General features: G+C 49.7%; 27 non-coding genes across 27 annotated transcripts; 14 read left to right on the forward strand and 13 right to left on the reverse strand.

The window, feature by feature from the left end:
* Positions 1 to 659: 659 nt before the first annotated feature.
* Positions 660 to 743, forward strand: Trnal-uaa (transfer RNA leucine (anticodon UAA)). Its single transcript has one exon. It is a non-coding gene; the product is annotated as a tRNA-Leu (tRNA).
* Positions 744 to 1,867: 1,124 nt separating this feature from the next.
* Positions 1,868 to 1,939, reverse strand: Trnag-ccc (transfer RNA glycine (anticodon CCC)). The gene has a single exon. It is a non-coding gene; the product is annotated as a tRNA-Gly (tRNA).
* Positions 1,940 to 2,610: 671 nt separating this feature from the next.
* Positions 2,611 to 2,694, forward strand: Trnal-uaa (transfer RNA leucine (anticodon UAA)). Its single transcript has one exon. It is a non-coding gene; the product is annotated as a tRNA-Leu (tRNA).
* A 1,124-nt stretch (positions 2,695 to 3,818) lies between these two features.
* Trnag-ccc (transfer RNA glycine (anticodon CCC)) lies at positions 3,819 to 3,890 on the reverse strand. Its single transcript has one exon. It is a non-coding gene; the product is annotated as a tRNA-Gly (tRNA).
* A 674-nt stretch (positions 3,891 to 4,564) lies between these two features.
* On the forward strand, positions 4,565 to 4,648 carry Trnal-uaa (transfer RNA leucine (anticodon UAA)). Its single transcript has one exon. It is a non-coding gene; the product is annotated as a tRNA-Leu (tRNA).
* Positions 4,649 to 5,772: 1,124 nt separating this feature from the next.
* On the reverse strand, positions 5,773 to 5,844 carry Trnag-ccc (transfer RNA glycine (anticodon CCC)). Its single transcript has one exon. It is a non-coding gene; the product is annotated as a tRNA-Gly (tRNA).
* A 672-nt stretch (positions 5,845 to 6,516) lies between these two features.
* Positions 6,517 to 6,600, forward strand: Trnal-uaa (transfer RNA leucine (anticodon UAA)). The gene has a single exon. It is a non-coding gene; the product is annotated as a tRNA-Leu (tRNA).
* A 1,124-nt stretch (positions 6,601 to 7,724) lies between these two features.
* On the reverse strand, positions 7,725 to 7,796 carry Trnag-ccc (transfer RNA glycine (anticodon CCC)). The gene has a single exon. It is a non-coding gene; the product is annotated as a tRNA-Gly (tRNA).
* Positions 7,797 to 8,468: 672 nt separating this feature from the next.
* Positions 8,469 to 8,552, forward strand: Trnal-uaa (transfer RNA leucine (anticodon UAA)). Its single transcript has one exon. It is a non-coding gene; the product is annotated as a tRNA-Leu (tRNA).
* Positions 8,553 to 9,676: 1,124 nt separating this feature from the next.
* Trnag-ccc (transfer RNA glycine (anticodon CCC)) lies at positions 9,677 to 9,748 on the reverse strand. Its single transcript has one exon. It is a non-coding gene; the product is annotated as a tRNA-Gly (tRNA).
* A 672-nt stretch (positions 9,749 to 10,420) lies between these two features.
* Positions 10,421 to 10,504, forward strand: Trnal-uaa (transfer RNA leucine (anticodon UAA)). The gene has a single exon. It is a non-coding gene; the product is annotated as a tRNA-Leu (tRNA).
* Positions 10,505 to 11,628: 1,124 nt separating this feature from the next.
* Positions 11,629 to 11,700, reverse strand: Trnaw-cca (transfer RNA tryptophan (anticodon CCA)). The gene has a single exon. It is a non-coding gene; the product is annotated as a tRNA-Trp (tRNA).
* A 673-nt stretch (positions 11,701 to 12,373) lies between these two features.
* Positions 12,374 to 12,457, forward strand: Trnal-uaa (transfer RNA leucine (anticodon UAA)). The gene has a single exon. It is a non-coding gene; the product is annotated as a tRNA-Leu (tRNA).
* Positions 12,458 to 13,581: 1,124 nt separating this feature from the next.
* On the reverse strand, positions 13,582 to 13,653 carry Trnag-ccc (transfer RNA glycine (anticodon CCC)). The gene has a single exon. It is a non-coding gene; the product is annotated as a tRNA-Gly (tRNA).
* Positions 13,654 to 14,325: 672 nt separating this feature from the next.
* Positions 14,326 to 14,409, forward strand: Trnal-uaa (transfer RNA leucine (anticodon UAA)). Its single transcript has one exon. It is a non-coding gene; the product is annotated as a tRNA-Leu (tRNA).
* Positions 14,410 to 15,533: 1,124 nt separating this feature from the next.
* Positions 15,534 to 15,605, reverse strand: Trnag-ccc (transfer RNA glycine (anticodon CCC)). The gene has a single exon. It is a non-coding gene; the product is annotated as a tRNA-Gly (tRNA).
* Positions 15,606 to 16,277: 672 nt separating this feature from the next.
* Positions 16,278 to 16,361, forward strand: Trnal-uaa (transfer RNA leucine (anticodon UAA)). Its single transcript has one exon. It is a non-coding gene; the product is annotated as a tRNA-Leu (tRNA).
* Positions 16,362 to 17,485: 1,124 nt separating this feature from the next.
* Trnag-ccc (transfer RNA glycine (anticodon CCC)) lies at positions 17,486 to 17,557 on the reverse strand. The gene has a single exon. It is a non-coding gene; the product is annotated as a tRNA-Gly (tRNA).
* A 672-nt stretch (positions 17,558 to 18,229) lies between these two features.
* On the forward strand, positions 18,230 to 18,313 carry Trnal-uaa (transfer RNA leucine (anticodon UAA)). Its single transcript has one exon. It is a non-coding gene; the product is annotated as a tRNA-Leu (tRNA).
* Positions 18,314 to 19,437: 1,124 nt separating this feature from the next.
* On the reverse strand, positions 19,438 to 19,509 carry Trnag-ccc (transfer RNA glycine (anticodon CCC)). Its single transcript has one exon. It is a non-coding gene; the product is annotated as a tRNA-Gly (tRNA).
* Positions 19,510 to 20,181: 672 nt separating this feature from the next.
* Trnal-uaa (transfer RNA leucine (anticodon UAA)) lies at positions 20,182 to 20,265 on the forward strand. The gene has a single exon. It is a non-coding gene; the product is annotated as a tRNA-Leu (tRNA).
* Positions 20,266 to 21,389: 1,124 nt separating this feature from the next.
* Trnag-ccc (transfer RNA glycine (anticodon CCC)) lies at positions 21,390 to 21,461 on the reverse strand. Its single transcript has one exon. It is a non-coding gene; the product is annotated as a tRNA-Gly (tRNA).
* A 672-nt stretch (positions 21,462 to 22,133) lies between these two features.
* Trnal-uaa (transfer RNA leucine (anticodon UAA)) lies at positions 22,134 to 22,217 on the forward strand. Its single transcript has one exon. It is a non-coding gene; the product is annotated as a tRNA-Leu (tRNA).
* A 1,124-nt stretch (positions 22,218 to 23,341) lies between these two features.
* Trnag-ccc (transfer RNA glycine (anticodon CCC)) lies at positions 23,342 to 23,413 on the reverse strand. The gene has a single exon. It is a non-coding gene; the product is annotated as a tRNA-Gly (tRNA).
* A 672-nt stretch (positions 23,414 to 24,085) lies between these two features.
* On the forward strand, positions 24,086 to 24,169 carry Trnal-uaa (transfer RNA leucine (anticodon UAA)). The gene has a single exon. It is a non-coding gene; the product is annotated as a tRNA-Leu (tRNA).
* A 1,124-nt stretch (positions 24,170 to 25,293) lies between these two features.
* Positions 25,294 to 25,365, reverse strand: Trnag-ccc (transfer RNA glycine (anticodon CCC)). Its single transcript has one exon. It is a non-coding gene; the product is annotated as a tRNA-Gly (tRNA).
* Positions 25,366 to 26,037: 672 nt separating this feature from the next.
* Positions 26,038 to 26,121, forward strand: Trnal-uaa (transfer RNA leucine (anticodon UAA)). The gene has a single exon. It is a non-coding gene; the product is annotated as a tRNA-Leu (tRNA).
* Positions 26,122 to 26,581: the final 460 nt, after the last annotated feature.

A 26,581-nucleotide genomic window follows, 5' to 3' on the forward strand; every position in this document is an offset into this window, starting at 1 on the left:
GTCATTCACGCCGCGATGTATCGGCTACCCTCCTGCCACCAGAGGCCGAAGGCGAAGGCGCTGTAGGCGTTCAACGCCAGGGCAGAGGTTGGCACATCTGAACGCAGTGTGTAGGTGCTGCTAGCGTAAATAGAAGCACAACTGACAGCCGTTGGAAAACTGCCCTTTAATTTACAGCCGCATGATATAAGAAATATCTAATGTGACGTACGTACAGACGATCCAGAGACGATTGAGCATAATTGTGCCAGTCCAGAAGTAGAAAGCGCCTAAGTATCACAATGTTAAGTTGGTTAGTTTGATCCTCGCCTGGAGCATATCATTAGCTTCCCCTGAGGGCGAAATACACAGCGTAGCCGTTGCTAGGGAACGGACTTTTATTGTCGTTCGTTGTTTTCTCCACGCCAATGTGAAAATTGATAGTTAGAGTTCTGCTCGTTCCACTTAAGGCCGAAGGCGTCGGAAAACAACGGTGCCAGGCACCATATTTAAGTTCCGGGTGCCGACAGTGAGGGTGGGGTGTTACCTCACATCTCACAACTCGTTTTAAATACTCTAAAAAAACGTATTTCCTTCACACAAAAAAAACAAGCAAATTTCGCAGCCAGGCCCTGGAGATGTTTATAGAAACGATGGCAGCAGTGTGTTTCCGCTCGCACGTCAGATTGGCCGAGTGGTCTAAGGCGCCAGATTTAAGCTCTGGTTCCCGAAAGGGAGCGTGGGTTCGAACCCCACATCTGACAATGAATTTTAAATATTCCAAACCTACCCGTTTCCTTCGTGCGGGAAAGGAAGTAAATTTCGCGCAAACAGGTTGAAGAGATATTATCAGTGACGGCAGTGATTATGGCGCTTGCCCTGCACGTCTGATTGTCTGGCCGTCAGAAGGAACGGAAAGCTGTTAGGAGGCATGGCTTTCAGCCAGGCAGCCCGGATTCGATTCCTGGTAGCCGAACATACTTTTGTTTGCTGAGTCTTGGCTAGTCTCACGGCGCTTACGTTTTCTTTGTGTTGTGCTTTTTGGGTCCAAGCATCAAGAAAGCAAAAGTCAACGAAAACAGATACGTGGTTAAATGTCTGGCAGGGCAGTAATGAAGGTGGATGAGCCGGTGGACCGGGTATTGGACTGGTGACGTGGCTGAATTGCATCGCTCCTCAGCTCAGTACGTTAGAGCGTCGTGCTGTGAACACAAAGGCCATGTATTCGATAGCACTAAGTGCCATTTCATTTTTCTCTCATAAAAGACAGTGCTTCCTCCAGCGAGACACTGCCAGGTAAATACCAAGTGATGTGCACAAGAAGCAAGACGTCTGCACGTTTCGCGGCGTTGTCGATAACGGCCATATCACGCTGAGTGCAGCGGTTCTCGTCTGTTGATTGGAGTTAATAGCGGTTGGCCGTGTTTAGTACTTGGATGGGCGACCAGCTTGGAGCTCTACCTACATTTGGCTTCTTTCATTTTGCCTATTTACTTAGGTGTCGTCGCTGCTTAGCGATAATAATGCGGTCCAGCACGCTGACGCCACTCCTGCCTGTCGGTGCACTAAAGCGCGAATCTGTGGCCACAATAAAATGAAAGGTTCTGTCGTATGTTTGTCGGTTTTTGGTCTCTCGTAGTCGTTTCTCCCGCCTGCCCTCTACATATATGCCCATTTCCAAGCGTCAGCTCTCGCGTCAGCCGAGCAAAGTCGAGACAAGTAGACACATGGAGACACACGATGCTGTGAATCGAAATCCGGCGACTACCGCAATGGCGACACGGAGTGAGACGTGGGGCGAAGGAAAACTATTCGTACCACAACGGTTCTGTTTCGAGGATCGCGTTACGTTACTTGGAATAGCCCTAGAAGAAAAATGTACGTTTCGTGCAGTGGCCGGGAATCGAACCCGGATCAACTGCTTGGGAAGCAACCATGCTGACCGTTACACCACCACCGCCTTGCGTGCCGAGTCATTCACGCCGCGATGTATCGGCTACCCTCCTGCCACCAGAGGCCGAAGGCGAAGGCGCTGTAGGCGTTCAACGCCAGGGCAGAGGTTGGCACATCTGAACGCAGTGTGTAGGTGCTGCTAGCGTAAATAGAAGCACAACTGACAGCCGTTGGAAAACTGCCCTTTAATTTACAGCCGCATGATATAAGAAATATCTAATGTGACGTACGTACAGACGATCCAGAGACGATTGAGCATAATTGTGCCAGTCCAGAAGTAGAAAGCGCCTAAGTATCACAATGTTAAGTTGGTTAGTTTGATCCTCGCCTGGAGCATATCATTAGCTTCCCCTGAGGGCGAAATACACAGCGTAGCCGTTGCTAGGGAACGGACTTTTATTGTCGTTCGTTGTTTTCTCCACGCCAATGTGAAAATTGATAGTTACAGTTCTGCTCGTTCCACTTAAGGCCGAAGGCGTCGGAAAACAACGGTGCCAGGCACCATATTTAAGTTCCGGGTGCCGACAGTGAGGGTGGGGTGTTACCTCACATCTCACAACTCGTTTTAAATACTCTAAAAAAACGTATTTCCTTCACACAAAAAAAACAAGCAAATTTCGCAGTCAGGCCCTGGAGATGTTTATAGAAACGATGGCAGCAGTGTGTTTCCGCTCGCACGTCAGATTGGCCGAGCGGTCTAAGGCGCCAGATTTAAGCTCTGGTTCCCGAAAGGGAGCGTGGGTTCGAACCCCACATCTGACAATGAATTTTAAATATTCCAAACCTACCCGTTTCCTTCGTGCGGGAAAGGAAGTAAATTTCGCGCAAACAGGTTGAAGAGATATTATCAGTGACGGCAGTGATTATGGCGCTTGCCCTGCACGTCTGATTGTCTGGCCGTCAGAAGGAACGGAAAGCTGTTAGGAGGCATGGCTTTCAGCCAGGCAGCCCGGATTCGATTCCTGGTAGCCGAACATACTTTTGTTTGCTGAGTCTTGGCTAGTCTCACGGCGCTTACGTTTTCTTTGTGTTGTGCTTTTTGGGTCCAAGCATCAAGAAAGCAAAAGTCAACGAAAACAGATACGTGGTTAAATGTCTGGCAGGGCAGTAATGAAGGTGGATGAGCCGGTGGTCCGGGTATTGAACTGGTGACGTGGCTGAATTGCATCGCTCCTCAGCTCAGTACGTTAGAGCGTCGTGCTGTGAACACAAAGGCCATGTATTCGATAGCACTAAGTGCCATTTCATTTTTCTCTCATAAAAGACAGTGCTTCCTCCAGCGAGACACTGCCAGGTAAATACCAAGTGATGTGCACAAGAAGCAAGACGTCTGCACGTTTCGCGGCGTTGTCGATAACGGCCATACCACGCTGAGTGCAGCGGTTCTCGTCTGTTGATTGGAGTTAATAGCGGTTGGCCGTGTTTAGTACTTGGATGGGCGACCAGCTTGGAGCTCTACCTACATTTGGCTTCTTTCATTTTGCCTATTTACTTAGGTGTCGTCGCTGCTTAGCGATAATAATGCGGTCCAGCACGCTGACGCCACTCCTGCCTGTCGGTGCACTAAAGCGCGAATCTGTGGCCACAATAAAATGAAAGGTTCTGTCGTATGTTTGTCGGTTTTTGGTCTCTCGCAGTCGTTTCTCCCGCCTGCCCTCTACATATATGCCCATTTCCAAGCGTCAGCTCTCGCGTCAGCCGAGCAAAGTCGAGACAAGTCGACACATGGAGACACACGATGCTGTGAATCGAAATCCGGCGACTACCGCAATGGCGACACGGAGTGAGACGTGGGGCGAAGGAAAACTATTCGTACCACGACGGTTCTGTTTCGAGGATCGCGTTACGTTACTTGGAATAGCCCTAGAAGAAAAATGTACGTTTCGTGCGGTGGCCGGGAATCGAACCCGGATCAACTGCTTGGGAAGCAACCATGCTGACCGTTACACAACCACCGCCTTGCGTGCCGAGTCATTCACGCCGCGATGTATCGGCTACCCTCCTGCCACCAGAGGCCGAAGGCGAAGGAGCTGTAGGCGTTCAACGCCAGGGCAGAGGTTGGCACATCTGAACGCAGTGTGTAGGTGCTGCTAGCGTAAATAGAAGCACAACTGACAGCCGTTGGAAAACTGCCCTTTAATTTACAGCAGTATGATATAAGAAATATCTAATGTGACGTACGTACAGACGATCCAGAGACGATTGAGCATAATTGTGCCAGTCCAGAAGTAGAAAGCGCCTAAGTATCACAATGTTAAGTTGGTTAGTTTGATCCTCGCCTGGAGCATATCATTAGCTTCCCCTGAGGGCGAAATACACAGCGTAGCCGTTGCTAGGGAACGGACTTTTATTGTCGTTCGTTGTTTTCTCCGCGCCAATGTGAAAATTGATAGTTAGAGTTCTGCTCGTTCCACTTAAGGCCGAAGGCGTCGGAAAACAACGGTGCCAGGCACCATATTTAAGTTCCGGGTGCCGACAGTGAGGGTGGGGTGTTACCTCACATCTCACAACTCGTTTTAAATACTCTAAAAAAACGTATTTTCTTCACACAAAAAAAAAAACAAGAAAATTTTGCAGTCAGGCCTTGGAGATGTTTATAGAAACGATGGCAGCAGTGTGTTTCCACTCGCACGTCAGATTGTCTGAGCGGCCTAAGGCGCCAGATTTAAGCTCTGGTTCCCAAAAGGGAGCGTGGGTTCGAACCCCACATCTGACAATGAATTTTAAATATTCCAAACCTACCCGTTTCCTTCGTGCGGGAAAGGAAGTAAATTTCGCGCAAACAGGTTGAAGAGATATTATCAGTGACGGCAGTGATTATGGCGCTTGCCCTGCACGTCTGATTGTCTGGCCGTCAGAAGGAACGGAAAGCTGTTAGGAGGCATGGCTTTCAGCCAGGCAGCCCGGATTCGATTCCTGGTAGCCGAACATACTTTTGTTTGCTGAGTCTTGGCTAGTCTCACGGCGCTTACGTTTTCTTTGTGTTGTGCTTTTTGGGTCCAAGCATCAAGAAAGCAAAAGTCAACGAAAACAGATACGTGGTTAAATGTCTGGCAGGGCAGTAATGAAGGTGGATGAGCCGGTGGACCGGGTATTGGACTGGTGACGTGGCCGAATTGCATCGCTCCTCAGCTCAGTACGTTAGAGCGTCGTGCTGTGAACACAAAGGCCATGTATTCGATAGCACTAAGTGCCATTTCATTTTTCTCTCATAAAAGACAGTGCTTCCTCCAGCGAGACACTGCCAGGTAAATACCAAGTGATGTGCACAAGAAGCAAGACGTCTGCACGTTTCGCGGCGTTGTCGATAACGGCCATACCACGCTGAGTGCAGCGGTTCTCGTCTGTTGATTGGAGTTAATAGCGGTTGGCCGTGTTTAGTGCTTGGATGGGCGACCAGCTTGGAGCTCTACCTACATTTGGCTTCTTTCATTTTGCCTATTTACTTAGGTGTCGTCGCTGCTTAGCGATAATGATGCGGTCCAGCACGCTGACGCCACTCCTGCCTGTCGGTGCACTAAAGCGCGAATCTGTGGCCACAATAAAATGAAAGGTTCTGTCGTATGTTTGTCGGTTTTTGGTCTCTCGCAGTCGTTTCTCCCGCCTGCCCTCTACATATATGCCCATTTCCAAGCGTCAGATCTCGCGTCAGCCGAGCAAAGTCGAGACAAATCGACACATGGAGACACACGATGCTGTGAATCGAAATCCGGCGACTACCGCAATGGCGACACGGAGTGAGACGTGGGGCGAAGGAAAACTATTCGTACCACGACGGTTCTGTTTCGAGGATCGCGTTACGTTACGTGGAATAGTCCTAGAAGAAAAATGTACGTTTCGTGCGGTGGCCGGGAATCGAACCCGGATCAACTGCTTGGGAAGCAACCATGCTGACCGTTACACCACCACCGCCTTGCGTGCCGAGTCATTCACGCCGCGATGTATCGGCTACCCTCCTGCCACCAGAGGCCGAAGTCGAAGGCGCTGTAGGCGTTCAACGCCAGGGCAGAGGTTGGCACATCTGAACGCAGTGTGTAGGTGCTGCTAGCGTAAATAGAAGCACAACTGACAGCCGTTGGAAAACTGCCCTTTAATTTACAGCAGCATGATATAAGAAATATCTAATGTGACGTACGTACAGACGATCCAGAGACGATTGAGCATAATTGTGCCAGTCCAGAAGTAGAAAGCGCCTAAGTATCACAATGTTAAGTTGGTTAGTTTGATCCTCGCCTGGAGCATATCATTAGCTTCCCCTGAGGGCGAAATACACAGCGTAGCCGTTGCTAGGGAACGGACTTTTATTGTCGTTCGTTGTTTTCTCCGCGCCAATGTGAAAATTGATAGTTACAGTTCTGCTCGTTCCACTTAAGGCCGAAGGCGTCGGAAAACAACGGTGCCAGGCACCATATTTAAGTTCCGGGTGCCGACAGTGAGGGTGGGGTGTTACCTCACATCTCACAACTCGTTTTAAATACTCTAAAAAAACGTATCTTCTTCACACAAAAAAAAACAAGAAAATTTTGCAGTCAGGCCCTGGAGATGTTTATAGAAACGATGGCAGCAGTGTGTTTCCACTCGCACGTCAGATTGTCCGAGCGGCCTAAGGCGCCAGATTTAAGCTCTGGTTCCCAAAAGGGAGCGTGGGTTCGAACCCCACATCTGACAATGAATTTTAAATATTCCAAACCTACCCGTTTCCTTCGTGCGGGAAAGGAAGTAAATTTTGCGCAAACAGGTTGAAGAGATATTATCAGTGACGGCAGTGATTATGGCGCTTGCTCTGCACGTCTGATTGTCTGGCCGTCAGAAGGAACGGAAAGCTGTTAGGAGGCATGGCTTTCAGCCAGGCAGCCCGGATTCGATTCCTGGTAGCCGAACATACTTTTGTTTGCTGAGTCTTGGCTAGTCTCACGGCGCTTACGTTTTCTTTGTGTTGTGCTTTTTGGGTCCAAGCATCAAGAAAGCAAAAGTCAACGAAAACAGATACGTGGTTAAATGTCTGGCAGGGCAGTAATGAAGGTGGATGAGCCGGTGGACCGGGTATTGGACTGGTGACGTGGCCGAATTGCATCGCTCCTCAGCTCAGTACGTTAGAGCGTCGTGCTGTGAACACAAAGGCCATGTATTCGATAGCACTAAGTGCCATTTCATTTTTCTCTCATAAAAGACAGTGCTTCCTCCAGCGAGACACTGCCAGGTAAATACCAAGTGATGTGCACAAGAAGCAAGACGTCTGCACGTTTCGCGGCGTTGTCGATATCGGCCATACCACGCTGAGTGCAGCGGTTCTCGTCTGTTGATTGGAGTTAATAGCGGTTGGCCGTGTTTAGTACTTGGATGGGCGACCAGCTTGGAGCTCTACCTACATTTGGCTTCTTTCATTTTGCCTATTTACTTAGGTGTCGTCGCTGCTTAGCGATAATGATGCGGTCCAGCACGCTGACGCCACTCCTGCCTGTCGGTGCACTAAAGCGCGAATCTGTGGCCACAATAAAATGAAAGGTTCTGTCGTATGTTTGTCGGTTTTTGGTCTCTCGCAGTCGTTTCTCCCGCCTGCCCTCTACATATATGCCCATTTCCAAGCGTCAGCTCTCACGTCAGCCGAGCAAAGCCGAGACAAGTCGACACATGGAGACACACGATGCTGTGAATCGAAATCCGGCGACTACCGCAATGGCGACACGGAGTGAGACGTGGGGCGAAGGAAAACTATTCGTACCACGACGGTTCTGTTTCGAGGATCGCGTTACGTTACTTGGAATAGCCCTAGAAGAAAAATACACGTTTCGTGCGGTGGCCGGGAATCGAACCCGGATCAACTGCTTGGGAAGCAACCATGCTGACCATTACACCACCACCGCCTTGCGTGCCGAGTCATTCACGCCGCGATGTATCGGCTACCCTCCTGCCACCAGATGCCGAAGGCGAAGGCGCTGTAGGCGTTCAACGCCAGGGCAGAGGTTGGCACATCTGAACGCAGTGTGTAGGTGCTGCTAGCGTAAATAGAAGCACAACTGACAGCCGTTGGAAAACTGCCCTTTAATTTACAGCCGCATGATATAAGAAATATCTAATGTGACGTACGTACAGACGATCCAGAGACGATTGAGCATAATTGTGCCAGTCCAGAAGTAGAAAGCGCCTAAGTATCACAATGTTAAGTTGGTTAGTTTGATCCTCGCCTGGAGTATATCATTAGCTTCCCCTGAGGGCGAAATACACAGCGTAGCCGTTGCTAGGGAACGGACTTTTATTGTCGTTCGTTGTTTTCTCCACGCCAATGTGAACATTGATAGTTAGAGTTCTGCTCGTTCCACTTAAGGCCGAAGGCGTCGGAAAACAACGGTGCCAGGCACCATATTTAAGTTCCGGGTGCCGACAGTGAGGGTGGGGTGTTACCTCACATCTCACAACTCGTTTTAAATACTCTAAAAAAACGTATTTCCTTCACACAAAAAAAAACAAGCAAATTTCGCAGTCAGGCCCTGGAGATGTTTATAGAAACGATGGCAGCAGTGTGTTTCCGCTCGCACGTCAGATTGGCCGAGCGGTCTAAGGCGCCAGATTTAAGCTCTGGTTCCCGAATGGGAGCGTGGGTTCGAACCCCACATCTGACAATGAATTTTAAATATTCCAAACCTACCCGTTTCCTTCGTGCGGGAAAGGAAGTAAATTTCGCGCAAACAGGTTGAAGAGATATTATCAGTGACGGCAGTGATTATGGCGCTTGCCCTGCACGTCTGATTGTCTGGCCGTCAGAAGGAACGGAAAGCTGTTAGGAGGCATGGCTTTCAGCCAGGCAGCCCGGATTCGATTCCTGGTAGCCGAACATACTTTTGTTTGCTGAGTCTTGGCTAGTCTCACGGCGCTTACGTTTTCTTTGTGTTGTGCTTTTTGGGTCCAAGCATCAAGAAAGCAAAAGTCAACGAAAACAGATACGTGGTTAAATGTCTGGCAGGGCAGTAATGAAGGTGGATGAGCCGGTGGACCGGGTATTGGACTGGTGACGTGGCCGAATTGCATCGCTCCTCAGCTCAGTACGTTAGAGCGTCGTGCTGTGAACACAAAGGCCATGTATTCGATAGCACTAAGTGCCATTTCATTTTTCTCTCATAAAAGACAGTGCTTCCTCCAGCGAGACACTGCCAGGTAAATACCAAGTGATGTGCACAAGAAGCAAGACGTCTGCACGTTTCGCGGCGTTGTCGATAACGGCCATACCACGCTGAGTGCAGCGGTTCTCGTCTGTTGATTGGAGTTAATAGCGGTTGGCTGTGTTTAGTACTTGGATGGGCGACCAGCTTGGAGCTCTACCTACATTTGGCTTCTTTCATTTTGCCTATTTACTTAGGTGTCGTCGCTGCTTAGCGATAATGATGCAGTCCAGCACGCTGAAGCCACTCCTGCCAGTCAGTGCACTAAAGCGCGAATCTGTGGCCACAATAAAATGAAAGGTTCTGTCGTATGTTTGTCGGTTTTTGGTCTCTCGCAGTCGTTTCTCCCGCCTGCCCTCTACATATATGCCCATTTCCAAGCGTCAGCTCTCGCGTCAGCCGAGACAAGTCGAGACAAGTCGACACATGGAGACACACGATGCTGTGAATCGAAATCCGGCGACTACCGCAATGGCGACACGGAGTGAGACGTGGGGCGAAGGAAAACTATTCGTACCACGACGGTTCTGTTTCGAGGATCGCGTTACGTTACTTGGAATAGCCCTAGAAGAAAAATGTACGTTTCGTGCGGTGGCCGGGAATCGAACCCGGATCAACTGCTTGGGAAGCAACCATGCTGACCGTTACACCACCACCGCCTTGCGTGCCGAGTCATTCACGCCGCGATGTATCGGCTACCCTCCTGCCACCAGAGGCCGAAGGCGAAGGCGCTGTAGGCGTTCAACGCCAGGGCAGAGGTTGGCACATCTGAACGCAGTGTGTAGGTGCTGCTAGCGTAAATAGAAGCACAACTGACAGCCGTTGGAAAACTGCCCTTTAATTTACAGCATCATCATATAAGAAATATCTAATGTGACGTACGTACAGACGATCCAGAGACGATTGAGCATAATTGTGCCAGTCCAGAAGTAGGAAGCGCCTAAGTATCACAATGTTAAGTTGGTTAGTTTGATCCTCGCCTGGAGCATATCATTAGCTTCCCCTGAGGGCGAAATACACAGCGTAGCCGTTGCTAGGGAACGGACTTTTATTGTCGTTCGTTGTTTTCTCCACGCCAATGTGAAAATTGATAGTTAGAGTTCTGCTCGTTCCACTTAAGGCCGAAGGCGTCGGAAAACAACGGTGCCAGGCACCATATTTAAGTTCCGGGTGCCGACAGTGAGGGTGGGGTGTTACCTCACATCTCACAACTCGTTTTAAATACTCTAAAAAAACGTATTTCCTTCACACAAAAAAAAACAAGCAAATTTCGCAGTCAGGCCCTGGAGATGTTTATAGAAACGATGGCAGCAGTGTGTTTCCGCTCGCACGTCAGATTGGCCGAGCGGTCTAAGGCGCCAGATTTAAGCTCTGGTTCCCGAAAGGGAGCGTGGGTTCGAACCCCACATCTGACAATGAATTTTAAATATTCCAAACCTACCCGTTTCCTTCGTGCGGGAAAGGAAGTAAATTTCGCGCAAACAGGTTGAAGAGATATTATCAGTGACGGCAGTGATTATGGCGCTTGCCCTGCACGTCTGATTGTCTGGCCGTCAGAAGGAACGGAAAGCTGTTAGGAGGCATGGCTTTCAGCCAGGCAGCCCGGATTCGATTCCTGGTAGCCGAACATACTTTTGTTTGCTGAGTCTTGGCTAGTCTCACGGCGCTTACGTTTTCTTTGTGTTGTGCTTTTTGGGTCCAAGCATCAAGAAAGCAAAAGTCAACGAAAACAGATACGTGGTTAAATGTCTGGCAGGGCAGTAATGAAGGTGGATGAGCCGGTGGACCGGGTATTGGACTGGTGACGTGGCCGAATTGCATCGCTCCTCAGCTCAGTACGTTAGAGCGTCGTGCTGTGAACACAAAGGCCATGTATTCGATAGCACTAAGTGCCATTTCATTTTTCTCTCATAAAAGACAGTGCTTCCTCCAGCGAGACACTGCCAGGTAAATACCAAGTGATGTGCACAAGAAGCAAGACGTCTGCACGTTTCGCGGCGTTGTCGATAACGGCCATACCACGCTGAGTGCAGCGGTTCTCGTCTGTTGATTGGAGTTAATAGCGGTTGGCCGTGTTTAGTACTTGGATGGGCGACCAGCTTGGAGCTCTACCTACATTTGGCTTCTTTCATTTTGCCTATTTACTTAGGTGTCGTCGCTGCTTAGCGATAATGATGCGGTCCAGCACGCTGACGCCACTCCTGCTTGTCGGTGCACTAAAGCGCGAATCTGTGGCCACAATAAAATGAAAGGTTCTGTCGTATGTTTGTCGGTTTTTGGTCTCTCGCAGTCGTTTCTCCCGCCTGCCCTCTACATATATGCCCATTTCCAAGCGTCAGCTCTCGCGTCAGCCGAGCAAAGTCGAGACAAGTCGACACATGGAGACACACGATGCTGTGAATCGAAATCCGGCGACTACCGCAATGGCGACACGGAGTGAGACGTGGGGCGAAGGAAAACTATTCGTACCACGACGGTTCTGTTTCGAGGATCGCGTTACGTTACTTGGAATAGCCCTAGAAGAAAAATGTACGTTTCGTGCGGTGGCCGGGAATCGAACCCGGATCAACTGCTTTGGAAGCAACCATACTGACCGTTACACCACCACCGCCTTGCGTGCCGTGTCATTCATGCCGCGATGTAACGGCTACCCTCCTGCCACCAGAGGCCGAAGGCGAAGGCGCTGTAGGTGTTCAACGCCAGGGCAGAGGTTGGCACATCTGAACGCAGTGTGTAGGTGCTGCTAGCGTAAATAGAAGCACAACTGACAGCCGTTGGAAAACTGCCCTCTAATTTACAGCAGCATGATATAAGAAATATCTAATGTGACGTACGTACAGACGATCCAGAGACGATTGAGCATAATTGTGCCAGTCCAGAAGTAGAAAGCGCCTAAGTATCACAATGTTAAGTTGGTTAGTTTGATCCTCGCCTGGAGCATATCATTAGCTTCCCCTGAGGGCGAAATACACAGCGTAGCCGTTGCTAGGGAACGGACTTTTATTGTCGTTCGTTGTTTTCTCCACGCCAATGTGAAAATTGATAGTTAGAGTTCTGCTCGTTCCACTTAAGGCCGAAGGCGTCGGAAAACAACGGTGCCAGGCACCATATTTAAGTTCCGGGTGCCGACAGTGAGGGTGGGGTGTTACCTCACATCTCACAACTCGTTTTAAATACTCTAAAAAAACGTATTTCCTTCACACAAAAAAAAAACAAGCAAATTTCGCAGTCAGGCCCTGGAGATGTTCATAGAAACGATGGCAGCAGTGTGTTTCCGCTCGCACGTCAGATTGGCCGAGCGGTCTAAGGCGCCAGATTTAAGCTCTGGTTCCCGAAAGGGAGCGTGGGTTCGAACCCCACATCTGACAATGAATTTTAAATATTCCAAACCTACCCGTTTCCTTCGTGCGGGAAAGGAAGTAAATTTCGCGCAAACAGGTTGAAGAGATATTATCAGTGACGGCAGTGATTATGGCGCTTGCCCTGCACGTCTGATTGTCTGGCCGTCAGAAGGAACGGAAAGCTGTTAGGAGGCATGGCTTTCAGCCAGGCAGCCCGGATTCGATTCCTGGTAGCCGAACATACTTTTGTTTGCTGAGTCTTGGCTAGTCTCACGGCGCTTACGTTTTCTTTGTGTTGTGCTTTTTGGGTCCAAGCATCAAGAAAGCAAAAGTCAACGAAAACAGATACGTGGTTAAATGTCTGGCAGGGCAGTAATGAAGGTGGATGAGCCGGTGGACCGGGTATTGGACTGGTGACGTGGCCGAATTGCATCGCTCCTCAGCTCAGTACGTTAGAGCGTCGTGCTGTGAACACAAAGGCCATGTATTCGATAGCACTAAGTGCCATTTCATTTTTCTCTCATAAAAGACAGTGCTTCCTCCAGCGAGACACTGCCAGGTAAATACCAAGTGATGTGCACAAGAAGCAAGACGTCTGCACGTTTCGCGGCGTTGTCGATAACGGCCATACCACGCTGAGTGCAGCGGTTCTCGTCTGTTGATTGGAGTTAATAGCGGTTGGCCGTGTTTAGTACTTGGATGGGCGACCAGCTTGGAGCTCTACCTACATTTGGCTTCTTTCATTTTGCCTATTTACTTAGGTGTCGTCGCTGCTTAGCGATAATGATGCGGTCCAGCACGCTGACGCCACTCCTGCCTGTCGGTGCACTAAAGCGCGAATCTGTGGCCACAATAAAATGAAAGGTTCTGTCGTATGTTTGTCGGTTTTTGGTCTCTCGCAGTCGTTTCTCCAGCCTGCCCTCTACATATATGCCCATTTCCAAGCGTCAGCTCTCGCGTCAGCCGAGCAAAGTCGAGACAAGTCGACACATGGAGACACACGATGCTGTGAATCGAAATCCGGCGACTACCGCAATGGCGACACGGAGTGAGACGTGGGGCGAAGGAAAACTATTCGTACCACGACGGTTCTGTTTCGAGGATCGCGTTACTTTACTTGGAATAGCCCTAGAAGAAAAATGTACGTTTCGTGCGGTGGCCGGGAATCGAACCCGGATCAACTGCTTGGGAAACAACCATGCTGACCGTTACACCACCACCGCCTTGCGTGCTGAGTCATTCACGCCGCGATGTATCGGCTACCCTCCTGCCACCAGAGGCCGAAGGCGAAGGCGCTGTAGGTGTTCAACGCCAGGGCAGAGGTTGGCACATCTGAACGCAGTGTGTAGGTGCTGCTAGCGTAAATAGAAGCACAACTGACAGCCGTTGGAAAACTGCCCTTTAATTTACAGCCGCATGATATAAGAAATATCTAATGTGACGTACGTACAGACGATCCAGAGACGATTGAGCATAATTGTGCCAGTCCAGAAGTAGAAAGCGCCTAAGTATCACAATGTTAAGTTGGTTAGTTTGATCCTCGCCTGGAGCATATCATTAGCTTCCCCTGAGGGCGAAATACACAGCGTAGCCGTTGCTAGGGAACGGACTTTTATTGTCGTTCGTTGTTTTCTCCACGCCAATGTGAAAATTGATAGTTAGAGTTCTGCTCGTTCCACTTAAGGCCGAAGGCGTCGGAAAACAACGGTGCCAGGCACCATATTTAAGTTCCGGGTGCCGACAGTGAGGGTGGGGTGTTACCTCACATCTCACAACTCGTTTTAAATACTCTAAAAAAACGTATTTCCTTCACACAAAAAAAAACAAGCAAATTTCGCAGTCAGGCCCTGGAGATGTTCATAGAAACGATGGCAGCAGTGTGTTTCCGCTCGCACGTCAGATTGGCCGAGCGGTCTAAGGCGCCAGGTTTAAGCTCTGGTTCCCGAAAGGGAGCGTGGGTTCGAACCCCACATCTGACAATGAATTTTAAATATTCCAAACATACCCGTTTCCTCCGTGCGGGAAAGGAAGTAAATTTCGCGCAAACATGTTGAAGAGATATTATCAGTGACGGCAGTGATTATGGCGCTTGCCCTGCACGTCTGATTGTCTGGCCGTCAGAAGGAACGGAAAGCTGTTAGGAGGCATGGCTTTCAGCCAGGCAGCCCGGATTCGATTCCTGGTAGCCGAACATACTTTTGTTTGCTGAGTCTTGGCTAGTCTCACGGCGCTTACGTTTTCTTTGTGTTGTGCTTTTTGGGTCCAAGCATCAAGAAAGCAAAAGTCAACGAAAACAGATACGTGGTTAAATGTCTGGCAGGGCAGTAATGAAGGTGGATGAGCCGGTGGACCGGGTATTGGACTGGTGACGTGGCCGAATTGCATCGCTCCTCAGCTCAGTACGTTAGAGCGTCGTGCTGTGAACACAAAGGCCATGTATTCGATAGCACTAAGTGCCATTTCATTTTTCTCTCATAAAAGACAGTGCTTCCTCCAGCGAGACACTGCCAGGTAAATACCAAGTGATGTGCACAAGAAGCAAGACGTCTGCACGTTTCGCGGCGTTGTCGATAACGGCCATACCACGCTGAGTGCAGCGGTTCTCGTCTGTTGATTGGAGTTAATAGCGGTTGGCCGTGTTTAGTACTTGGATGGGCGACCAGCTTGGAGCTCTACCTACATTTGGCTTCTTTCATTTTGCCTATTTACTTAGGTGTCGTCGCTGCTTAGCGATAATGATGCGGTCCAGCACGCTGACGCCACTCCTGCCTGTCGGTGCACTAAAGCGCGAATCTGTGGCCACAATAAAATGAAAGGTTCTGTCGTATGTTTGTCGGTTTTTGGTCTCTCGCAGTCGTTTCTCCCGCCTGCCCTCTACATATATGCCCATTTCCAAGCGTCAGCTCTCACGTCAGCCGAGCAAAGCCGAGACAAGTCGACACATGGAGACACACGATGCTGTGAATCGAAATCCGGCGACTACCGCAATGGCGACACGGAGTGAGACGTGGGGCGAAGGAAAACTATTCGTACCACGACGGTTCTGTTTCGAGGATCGCGTTACGTTACTTGGAATAGCCCTAGAAGAAAAATGTACGTTTCGTGCGGGGGCCGGGAATCGAACCCGGATCAACTGCTTGGGAAGCAACCATGCTGACCGTTACACCACCACCGCCTTGCGTGCCGAGTCATTCACGCCGCGATGTATCGGCTACCCTCCTGCCACCAGAGGCCGAAGGCGGAGGCGCTGTAGGTGTTCAACGCCAGGGCAGAGGTTGGCACATCTGAACGCAGTGTGTAGGTGCTGCCAGCGTAAATAGAAGCACAACTGACAGCCGTTGGAAAACTGCCCTTTAATTTACAGCCGCATGATATAAGAAATATCTAATGTGACGTACGTACAGACGATCCAGAGACGATTGAGCATAATTGTGCCAGTCCAGAAGTAGAAAGCGCCTAAGTATCACAATGTTAAGTTGGTTAGTTTGATCCTCGCCTGGAGCATATCATTAGCTTCCCCTGAGGGCGAAATACACAGCGTAGCCGTTGCTAGGGAACGGACTTTTATTGTCGTTCGTTGTTTTCTCCACGCCAATGTGAAAATTGATAGTTAGAGTTCTGCTCGTTCCACTTAAGGCCGAAGGCGTCGGAAAACAACGGTGCCAGGCACCATATTTAAGTTCCGGGTGCCGACAGTGAGGGTGGGGTGTTACCTCACATCTCACAACTCGTTTTAAATACTCTAAAAAAACGTATTTCCTTCACACAAAAAAAAACAAGCAAATTTCGCAGTCAGGCCCTGGAGATGTTCATAGAAACGATGGCAGCAGTGTGTTTCCGCTCGCACGTCAGATTGGCCGAGCGGTCTAAGGCGCCAGGTTTAAGCTCTGGTTCCCGAAAGGGAGCGTGGGTTCGAACCCCACATCTGACAATGAATTTTAAATATTCCAAACCTACCCGTTTCCTTCGTGCGGGAAAGGAAGTAAATTTCGCGCAAACAGGTTGAAGAGATATTATCAGTGACGGCAGTGATTATGGCGCTTGCCCTGCACGTCTGATTGTCTGGCCGTCAGAAGGAACGGAAAGCTGTTAGGAGGCATGGCTTTCAGCCAGGCAGCCCGGATTCGATTCCTGGTAGCCGAACATACTTTTGTTTGCTGAGTCTTGGCTAGTCTCACGGCGCTTACGTTTTCTTTGTGTTGTGCTTTTTGGGTCCAAGCATCAAGAAAGCAAAAGTCAACGAAAACAGATACGTGGTTAAATGTCTGGCAGGGCAGTAATGAAGGTGGATGAGCCGGTGGACCGGGTATTGGACTGGTGACGTGGCCGAATTGCATCGCTCCTCAGCTCAGTACGTTAGAGCGTCGTGCTGTGAACACAAAGGCCATGTATTCGATAGCACTAAGTGCCATTTCATTTTTCTCTCATAAAAGACAGTGCTTCCTCCAGCGAGACACTGCCAGGTAAATACCAAGTGATGTGCACAAGAAGCAAGACGTCTGCACGTTTCGCGGCGTTGTCGATAACGGCCATACCACGCTGAGTGCAGCGGTTCTCGTCTGTTGATTGGAGTTAATAGCGGTTGGCCGTGTTTAGTACTTGGATGGGCGACCAGCTTGGAGCTCTACCTACATTTGGCTTCTTTCATTTTGCCTATTTACTTAGGTGTCGTCGCTGCTTAGCGATAATGATGCGGTCCAGCACGCTGACGCCACTCCTGCCTGTCGGTGCACTAAAGCGCGAATCTGTGGCCACAATAAAATGAAAGGTTCTGTCGTATGTTTGTCGGTTTTTGGTCTCTCGCAGTCGTTTCTCCCGCCTGCCCTCTACATATATGCCCATTTCCAAGCGTCAGCTCTCACGTCAGCCGAGCAAAGCCGAGACAAGTCGACACATGGAGACACACGATGCTGTGAATCGAAATCCGGCGACTACCGCAATGGCGACACGGAGTGAGACGTGGGGCGAAGGAAAACTATTCGTACCACGACGGTTCTGTTTCGAGGATCGCGTTACGTTACTTGGAATAGCCCTAGAAGAAAAATGTACGTTTCGTGCGGGGGCCGGGAATCGAACCCGGATCAACTGCTTGGGAAGCAACCATGCTGACCGTTACACCACCACCGCCTTGCGTGCCGAGTCATTCACGCCGCGATGTATCGGCTACCCTCCTGCCACCAAAGGCCGAAGGCGGAGGCGCTGTAGGTGTTCAACGCCAGGGCAGAGGTTGGCACATCTGAACGCAGTGTGTAGGTGCTGCCAGCGTAAATAGAAGCACAACTGACAGCCGTTGGAAAACTGCCCTTTAATTTACAGCCGCATGATATAAGAAATATCTAATGTGACGTACGTACAGACGATCCAGAGACGATTGAGCATAATTGTGCCAGTCCAGAAGTAGAAAGCGCCTAAGTATCACAATGTTAAGTTGGTTAGTTTGATCCTCGCCTGGAGCATATCATTAGCTTCCCCTGAGGGCGAAATACACAGCGTAGCCGTTGCTAGGGAACGGACTTTTATTGTCGTTCGTTGTTTTCTCCACGCCAATGTGAAAATTGATAGTTAGAGTTCTGCTCGTTCCACTTAAGGCCGAAGGCGTCGGAAAACAACGGTGCCAGGCACCATATTTAAGTTCCGGGTGCCGACAGTGAGGGTGGGGTGTTACCTCACATCTCACAACTCGTTTTAAATACTCTAAAAAAACGTATTTCCTTCACACAAAAAAAAACAAGCAAATTTCGCAGTCAGGCCCTGGAGATGTTTATAGAAACGATGGCAGCAGTGTGTTTCCGCTCGCACGTCAGATTGGCCGAGCGGTCTAAGGCGCCAGATTTAAGCTCTGGTTCCCGAAAGGGAGCGTGGGTTCGAACCCCACATCTGACAATGAATTTTAAATATTCCAAACCTACCCGTTTCCTTCGTGCGGGAAAGGAAGTAAATTTCGCGCAAACAGGTTGAAGAGATATTATCAGTGACGGCAGTGATTATGGCGCTTGCCCTGCACGTCTGATTGTCTGGCCGTCAGAAGGAACGGAAAGCTGTTAGGAGGCATGGCTTTCAGCCAGGCAGCCCGGATTCGATTCCTGGTAGCCGAACATACTTTTGTTTGCTGAGTCTTGGCTAGTCTCACGGCGCTTACGTTTTCTTTGTGTTGTGCTTTTTGGGTCCAAGCATCAAGAAAGCAAAAGTCAACGAAAACAGATACGTGGTTAAATGTCTGGCAGGGCAGTAATGAAGGTGGATGAGCCGGTGGACCGGGTATTGGACTGGTGACGTGGCCGAATTGCATCGCTCCTCAGCTCAGTACGTTAGAGCGTCGTGCTGTGAACACAAAGGCCATGTATTCGATAGCACTAAGTGCCATTTCATTTTTCTCTCATAAAAGACAGTGCTTCCTCCAGCGAGACACTGCCAGGTAAATACCAAGTGATGTGCACAAGAAGCAAGACGTCTGCACGTTTCGCGGCGTTGTCGATAACGGCCATACCACGCTGAGTGCAGCGGTTCTCGTCTGTTGATTGGAGTTAATAGCGGTTGGCCGTGTTTAGTACTTGGATGGGCGACCAGCTTGGAGCTCTACCTACATTTGGCTTCTTTCATTTTGCCTATTTACTTAGGTGTCGTCGCTGCTTAGCGATAATGATGCGGTCCAGCACGCTGACGCCACTCCTGCCTGTCGGTGCACTAAAGCGCGAATCTGTGGCCACAATAAAATGAAAGGTTCTGTCGTATGTTTGTCGGTTTTTGGTCTCTCGCAGTCGTTTCTCCCGCCTGCCCTCTACATATATGCCCATTTCCAAGCGTCAGCTCTCGCGTCAGCCGAGCAAAGCCGAGACAAGTCGACACATGGAGACACACGATGCTGTGAATCGAAATCCGGCGACTACCGCAATGGCGACACGGAGTGAGACGTGGGGCGAAGGAAAACTATTCGTACCACGACGGTTCTGTTTCGAGGATCGCGTTACGTTACTTGGAATAGCCCTAGAAGAAAAATGTACGTTTCGTGCGGTGGCCGGGAATCGAACCCGGATCAACTGCTTGGGAAGCAACCATGCTGACCGTTACACCACCACCGCCTTGCGTGCCGAGTCATTCACGCCGCGATGTATCGGCTACCCTCCTGCCACCAGAGGCCGAAGGCGAAGGCGCTGTAGGTGTTCAACGCCAGGGCAGAGGTTGGCACATCTGAACGCAGTGTGTAGGTGCTGCTAGCGTAAATAGAAGCACAACTGACAGCCGTTGGAAAACTGCCCTTTAATTTACAGCCGCATGATATAAGAAATATCTAATGTGACGTACGTACAGACTATCCAGAGACGATTGAGAATAATTGTGCCAGTCCAGAAGTAGAAAGCGCCTAAGTATCACAATGTTAAGTTGGTTAGTTTGATCCTCGCCTGGAGCATATCATTAGCTTCCCCTGAGGGCGAAATACACAGCGTAGCCGTTGCTAGGGAACGGACTTTTATTGTCGTTCGTTGTTTTCTCCACGCCAATGTGAAAATTGATAGTTAGAGTTCTGCTCGTTCCACTTAAGGCCGAAGGCGTCGGAAAACAACGGTGCCAGGCACCATATTTAAGTTCCGGGTGCCGACAGTGAGGGTGGGGTGTTACCTCACATCTCACAACTCGTTTTAAATACTCTAAAAAAACGTATTTCCTTCACACAAAAAAAAACAAGCAAATTTCGCAGTCAGGCCCTGGAGATGTTTATAGAAACGATGGCAGCAGTGTGTTTCCGCGCGCACGTCAGATTGGCAGAGCGGTCTAAGGCGCCAGATTTAAGCTCTGGTTCCCGAAAGGGAGCGTGGGTTCGAACCCCACATCTGACAATGAATTTTAAATATTCCAAACCTACCCGTTTCCTTCGTGCGGGAAAGGAAGTAAATTTCGCGCAAACAGGTTGAAGAGATATTATCAGTGACGGCAGTGATTATGGCGCTTGCCCTGCACGTCTGATTGTCTGGCCGTCAGAAGGAACGGAAAGCTGTTAGGAGGCATGGCTTTCAGCCAGGCAGACCGGATTCGATTCCTGGTAGCCGAACATACTTTTGTTTGCTGAGTCTTGGCTAGTCTCACGGCGCTTACGTTTTCTTTGTGTTGTGCTTTTTGGGTCCAAGCATCAAGAAAGCAAAAGTCAACGAAAACAGATACGTGGTTAAATGTCTGGCAGGGCAGTAATGAAGGTGGATGAGCCGGTGGACCGGGTATTGGACTGGTGACGTGGCCGAATTGCATCGCTCCTCAGCTCAGTACGTTAGAGCGTCGTGCTGTGAACACAAAGGCCATGTATTCGATAGCACTAAGTGCCATTTCATTTTTCTCTCATAAAAGACAGTGCCTCCTCCAGCGAGACACTGCCAGGTAAATACCAAGTGATGTGCACAAGAAGCAAGACGTCTGCACGTTTCGCGGCGTTGTCGATAACGGCCATACCACGCTGAGTGCAGCGGTTCTCGTCTGTTGATTGGAGTTAATAGCGGTTGGCCGTGTTTAGTACTTGGATGGGCGACCAGCTTGGAGCTCTACCTACATTTGGCTTCTTTCATTTTGCCTATTTACTTAGGTGTCGTCGCTGCTTAGCGATAATGATGCGGTCAAGCACGCTGACGCCACTCCTGCCTGTCGGTGCACTAAAGCGCGAATCTGTGGCCACAATAAAATGAAAGGTTCTGTCGTATGTTTGTCGGTTTTTGGTCTCTCGCAGTCGTTTCTCCCGCCTGCCCTCTACATATATGCCCATTTCCAAGCGTCAGCTCTCGCGTCAGCCGAGCAAAGTCGAGACAAGTCGACACATGGAGACACACGATGCTGTGAATCGAAATCCGGCGACTACCGCAATGGCGACACGGAGTGAGACGTGGGGCGAAGGAAAACTAGTCGTACCACGACGGTTCTGTTTCGAGGACCGCGTTACGTTACTTGGAATAGCCCTAGAAGAAAAATGTACGTTTCGTGCGGTGGCCGGGAATCGAACCCGGATCAACTGCTTGGGAAGCAACCATGCTGACCGTTACACCACCACCGCCTTGCGTGCCGAGTCATTCACGCCGCGATGTATCGGCTACCCTCCTGCCACCAAAGGCCGAAGGCGGAGGCGCTGTAGGTGTTCAACGCCAGGGCAGAGGTTGGCACATCTGAACGCAGTGTGTAGGTGCTGCCAGCGTAAATAGAAGCACAACTGACAGCCGTTGGAAAACTGCCCTTTAATTTACAGCCGCATGATATAAGAAATATCTAATGTGACGTACGTACAGACGATCCAGAGACGATTGAGCATAATTGTGCCAGTCCAGAAGTAGAAAGCGCCTAAGTATCACAATGTTAAGTTGGTTAGTTTGATCCTCGCCTGGAGCATATCATTAGCTTCCCCTGAGGGCGAAATACACAGCGTAGCCGTTGCTAGGGAACGGACTTTTATTGTCGTTCGTTGTTTTCTCCACGCCAATGTGAAAATTGATAGTTAGAGTTCTGCTCGTTCCACTTAAGGCCGAAGGCGTCGGAAAACAACGGTGCCAGGCACCATATTTAAGTTCCGGGTGCCGACAGTGAGGGTGGGGTGTTACCTCACATCTCACAACTCGTTTTAAATACTCTAAAAAAACGTATTTCCTTCACACAAAAAAAAACAAGCAAATTTCGCAGTCAGGCCCTGGAGATGTTTATAGAAACGATGGCAGCAGTGTGTTTCCGCTCGCACGTCAGATTGGCCGAGCGGTCTAAGGCGCCAGATTTAAGCTCTGGTTCCCGAAAGGGAGCGTGGGTTCGAACCCCACATCTGACAATGAATTTTAAATATTCCAAACCTACCCGTTTCCTTCGTGCGGGAAAGGAAGTAAATTTCGCGCAAACAGGTTGAAGAGATATTATCAGTGACGGCAGTGATTATGGCGCTTGCCCTGCACGTCTGATTGTCTGGCCGTCAGAAGGAACGGAAAGCTGTTAGGAGGCATGGCTTTCAGCCAGGCAGCCCGGATTCGATTCCTGGTAGCCGAACATACTTTTGTTTGCTGAGTCTTGGCTAGTCTCACGGCGCTTACGTTTTCTTTGTGTTGTGCTTTTTGGGTCCAAGCATCAAGAAAGCAAAAGTCAACGAAAACAGATACGTGGTTAAATGTCTGGCAGGGCAGTAATGAAGGTGGATGAGCCGGTGGACCGGGTATTGGACTGGTGACGTGGCCGAATTGCATCGCTCCTCAGCTCAGTACGTTAGAGCGTCGTGCTGTGAACACAAAGGCCATGTATTCGATAGCACTAAGTGCCATTTCATTTTTCTCTCATAAAAGACAGTGCTTCCTCCAGCGAGACACTGCCAGGTAAATACCAAGTGATGTGCACAAGAAGCAAGACGTCTGCACGTTTCGCGGCGTTGTCGATAACGGCCATACCACGCTGAGTGCAGCGGTTCTCGTCTGTTGATTGGAGTTAATAGCGGTTGGCCGTGTTTAGTACTTGGATGGGCGACCAGCTTGGAGCTCTACCTACATTTGGCTTCTTTCATTTTGCCTATTTACTTAGGTGTCGTCGCTGCTTAGCGATAATGATGCGGTCCAGCACGCTGACGCCACTCCTGCCTGTCGGTGCACTAAAGCGCGAATCTGTGGCCACAATAAAATGAAAGGTTCTGTCGTATGTTTGTCGGTTTTTGGTCTCTCGCAGTCGTTTCTCCCGCCTGCCCTCTACATATATGCCCATTTCCAAGCGTCAGCTCTCGCGTCAGCCGAGCAAAGCCGAGACAAGTCGACACATGGAGACACACGATGCTGTGAATCGAAATCCGGCGACTACCGCAATGGCGACACGGAGTGAGACGTGGGGCGAAGGAAAACTATTCGTACCACGACGGTTCTGTTTCGAGGATCGCGTTACGTTACTTGGAATAGCCCTAGAAGAAAAATGTACGTTTCGTGCTGTGGCCGGGAATCGAACCCGGATCAACTGCTTGGGAAGCAACCATGCTGACCGTTACACCACCACCGCCTTGCGTGCCGAGTCATTCACGCCGCGATGTATCGGCTACCCTCCTGCCACCAGAGGCCGAAGGCGAAGGCGCTGTAGGTGTTCAACGCCAGGGCAGAGGTTGGCACATCTGAACGCAGTGTGTAGGTGCTGCTAGCGTAAATAGAAGCACAACTGACAGCCGTTGGAAAACTGCCCTTTAATTTACAGCCGCATGATATAAGAAATATCTAATGTGACGTACGTACAGACGATCCAGAGACGATTGAGAATAATTGTGCCAGTCCAGAAGTAGAAAGCGCCTAAGTATCACAATGTTAAGTTGGTTAGTTTGATCCTCGCCTGGAGCATATCATTAGCTTCCCCTGAGGGCGAAATACACAGCGTAGCCGTTGCTAGGGAACGGACTTTTATTGTCGTTCGTTGTTTTCTCCACGCCAATGTGAAAATTGATAGTTAGAGTTCTGCTCGTTCCACTTAAGGCCGAAGGCGTCGGAAAACAACGGTGCCAGGCACCATATTTAAGTTCCGGGTGCCGACAGTGAGGGTGGGGTGTTACCTCACATCTCACAACTCGTTTTAAATACTCTAAAAAAACGTATTTCCTTCACACAAAAAAAAACAAGCAAATTTCGCAGTCAGGCCCTGGAGATGTTTATAGAAACGATGGCAGCAGTGTGTTTCCGCGCGCACGTCAGATTGGCCGAGCGGTCTAAGGCGCCAGATTTAAGCTCTGGTTCCCGAAAGGGAGCGTGGGTTCGAACCCCACATCTGACAATGAATTTTAAATATTCCAAACCTACCCGTTTCCTTCGTGCGGGAAAGGAAGTAAATTTCGCGCAAACAGGTTGAAGAGATATTATCAGTGACGGCAGTGATTATGGCGCTTGCCCTGCACGTCTGATTGTCTGGCCGTCAGAAGGAACGGAAAGCTGTTAGGAGGCATGGCTTTCAGCCAGGCAGACCGGATTCGATTCCTGGTAGCCGAACATACTTTTGTTTGCTGAGTCTTGGCTAGTCTCACGGCGCTTACGTTTTCTTTGTGTTGTGCTTTTTGGGTCCAAGCATCAAGAAAGCAAAAGTCAACGAAAACAGATACGTGGTTAAATGTCTGGCAGGGCAGTAATGAAGGTGGATGAGCCGGTGGACCGGGTATTGGACTGGTGACGTGGCCGAATTGCATCGCTCCTCAGCTCAGTACGTTAGAGCGTCGTGCTGTGAACACAAAGGCCATGTATTCGATAGCACTAAGTGCCATTTCATTTTTCTCTCATAAAAGACAGTGCCTCCTCCAGCGAGACACTGCCAGGTAAATACCAAGTGATGTGCACAAGAAGCAAGACGTCTGCACGTTTCGCGGCGTTGTCGATAACGGCCATACCACGCTGAGTGCAGCGGTTCTCGTCTGTTGATTGGAGTTAATAGCGGTTGGCCGTGTTTAGTACTTGGATGGGCGACCAGCTTGGAGCTCTACCTACATTTGGCTTCTTTCATTTTGCCTATTTACTTAGGTGTCGTCGCTGCTTAGCGATAATGATGCGGTCAAGCACGCTGACGCCACTCCTGCCTGTCGGTGCACTAAAGCGCGAATCTGTGGCCACAATAAAATGAAAGGTTCTGTCGTATGTTTGTCGGTTTTTGGTCTCTCGCAGTCGTTTCTCCCGCCTGCCCTCTACATATATGCCCATTTCCAAGCGTCAGCTCTCGCGTCAGCCGAGCAAAGTCGAGACAAGTCGACACATGGAGACACACGATGCTGTGAATCGAAATCCGGCGACTACCGCAATGGCGACACGGAGTGAGACGTGGGGCGAAGGAAAACTAGTCGTACCACGACGGTTCTGTTTCGAGGACCGCGTTACGTTACTTGGAATAGCCCTAGAAGAAAAATGTACGTTTCGTGCGGTGGCCGGGAATCGAACCCGGATCAACTGCTTGGGAAGCAACCATGCTGACCGTTACACCACCACCGCCTTGCGTGCCGAGTCATTCACGCCGCGATGTATCGGGTACCCTCCTGCCACCAGAGGCCGAAGGCGAAGGCGCTGTAGGCGTTCAACGCCAGGGCAGAGGTTGGCACATCTGAACGCAGTGTGTAGGTGCTGCTAGCGTAAATAGAAGCACAACTGACAGCCGTTGGAAAACTGCCCTTTAATTTACAGCAGCATGATATAAGAAATATCTAATGTGACGTACGTACAGACGATCCAGAGACGATTGAGCATAATTGTGCCAGTCCAGAAGTAGAAAGCGCCTAAGTATCACAATGTTAAGTTGGTTAGTTTGATCCTCGCCTGGAGCATATCATTAGCTTCCCCTGAGGGCGAAATACACAGCGTAGCCGTTGCTAGGGAACGGACTTTTATTGTCGTTCGTTGTTTTCTCCACGCCAATGTGAAAATTGATAGTTAGAGTTCTGCTCGTTCCACTTAAGGCCGAAGGCGTCGGAAAACAACGGTGCCAGGCACCATATTTAAGTTCCGGGTGCCGACAGTGAGGGTGGGGTGTTACCTCACATCTCACAACTCGTTTTAAATACTCTAAAAAAACGTATTTCCTTCACACAAAAAAAAACAAGCAAATTTCGCAGTCAGGCCCTGGAGATGTTTATAGAAACGATGGCAGCAGTGTGTTTTCGCTCGCACGTCAGATTGGCCGAGCGGTCTAAGGCGCCAGATTTAAGCTCTGGTTCCCGAGAGGCAGCGTGGGTTCGAACCCCACATCTGACAATGAATTTTAAATATTCCAAACCTACCCGTTTCCTTCGTGCGGGAAAGGAAGTAAATTTCGCGCAAACAGGTTGAAGAGATATTATCAGTGACGGCAGTGATTATGGCGCTTGCCCTGCACGTCTGATTGTCTGGCCGTCAGAAGGAACGGAAAGCTGTTAGGAGGCATGGCTTTCAGCCAGGCAGCCCGGATTCGATTCCTGGTAGCCGAACATACTTTTGTTTGCTGAGTCTTGGCTAGTCTCACGGCGCTTACGTTTTCTTTGTGTTGTGCTTTTTGGGTCCAAGCATCAAGAAAGCAAAAGTCAACGAAAACAGATACGTGGTTAAATGTCTGGCAGGGCAGTAATGAAGGTGGATGAGCCGGTGGACCGGGTATTGGACTGGTGACGTGGCCGAATTGCATCGCTCCTCAGCTCAGTACGTTAGAGCGTCGTGCTGTGAACACAAAGGCCATGTA

Source organism: Schistocerca gregaria, chromosome 2 (genome assembly GCF_023897955.1).
Source record: "Schistocerca gregaria isolate iqSchGreg1 chromosome 2, iqSchGreg1.2, whole genome shotgun sequence".
NCBI lineage: Eukaryota > Metazoa > Arthropoda > Insecta > Orthoptera > Acrididae > Schistocerca > Schistocerca gregaria.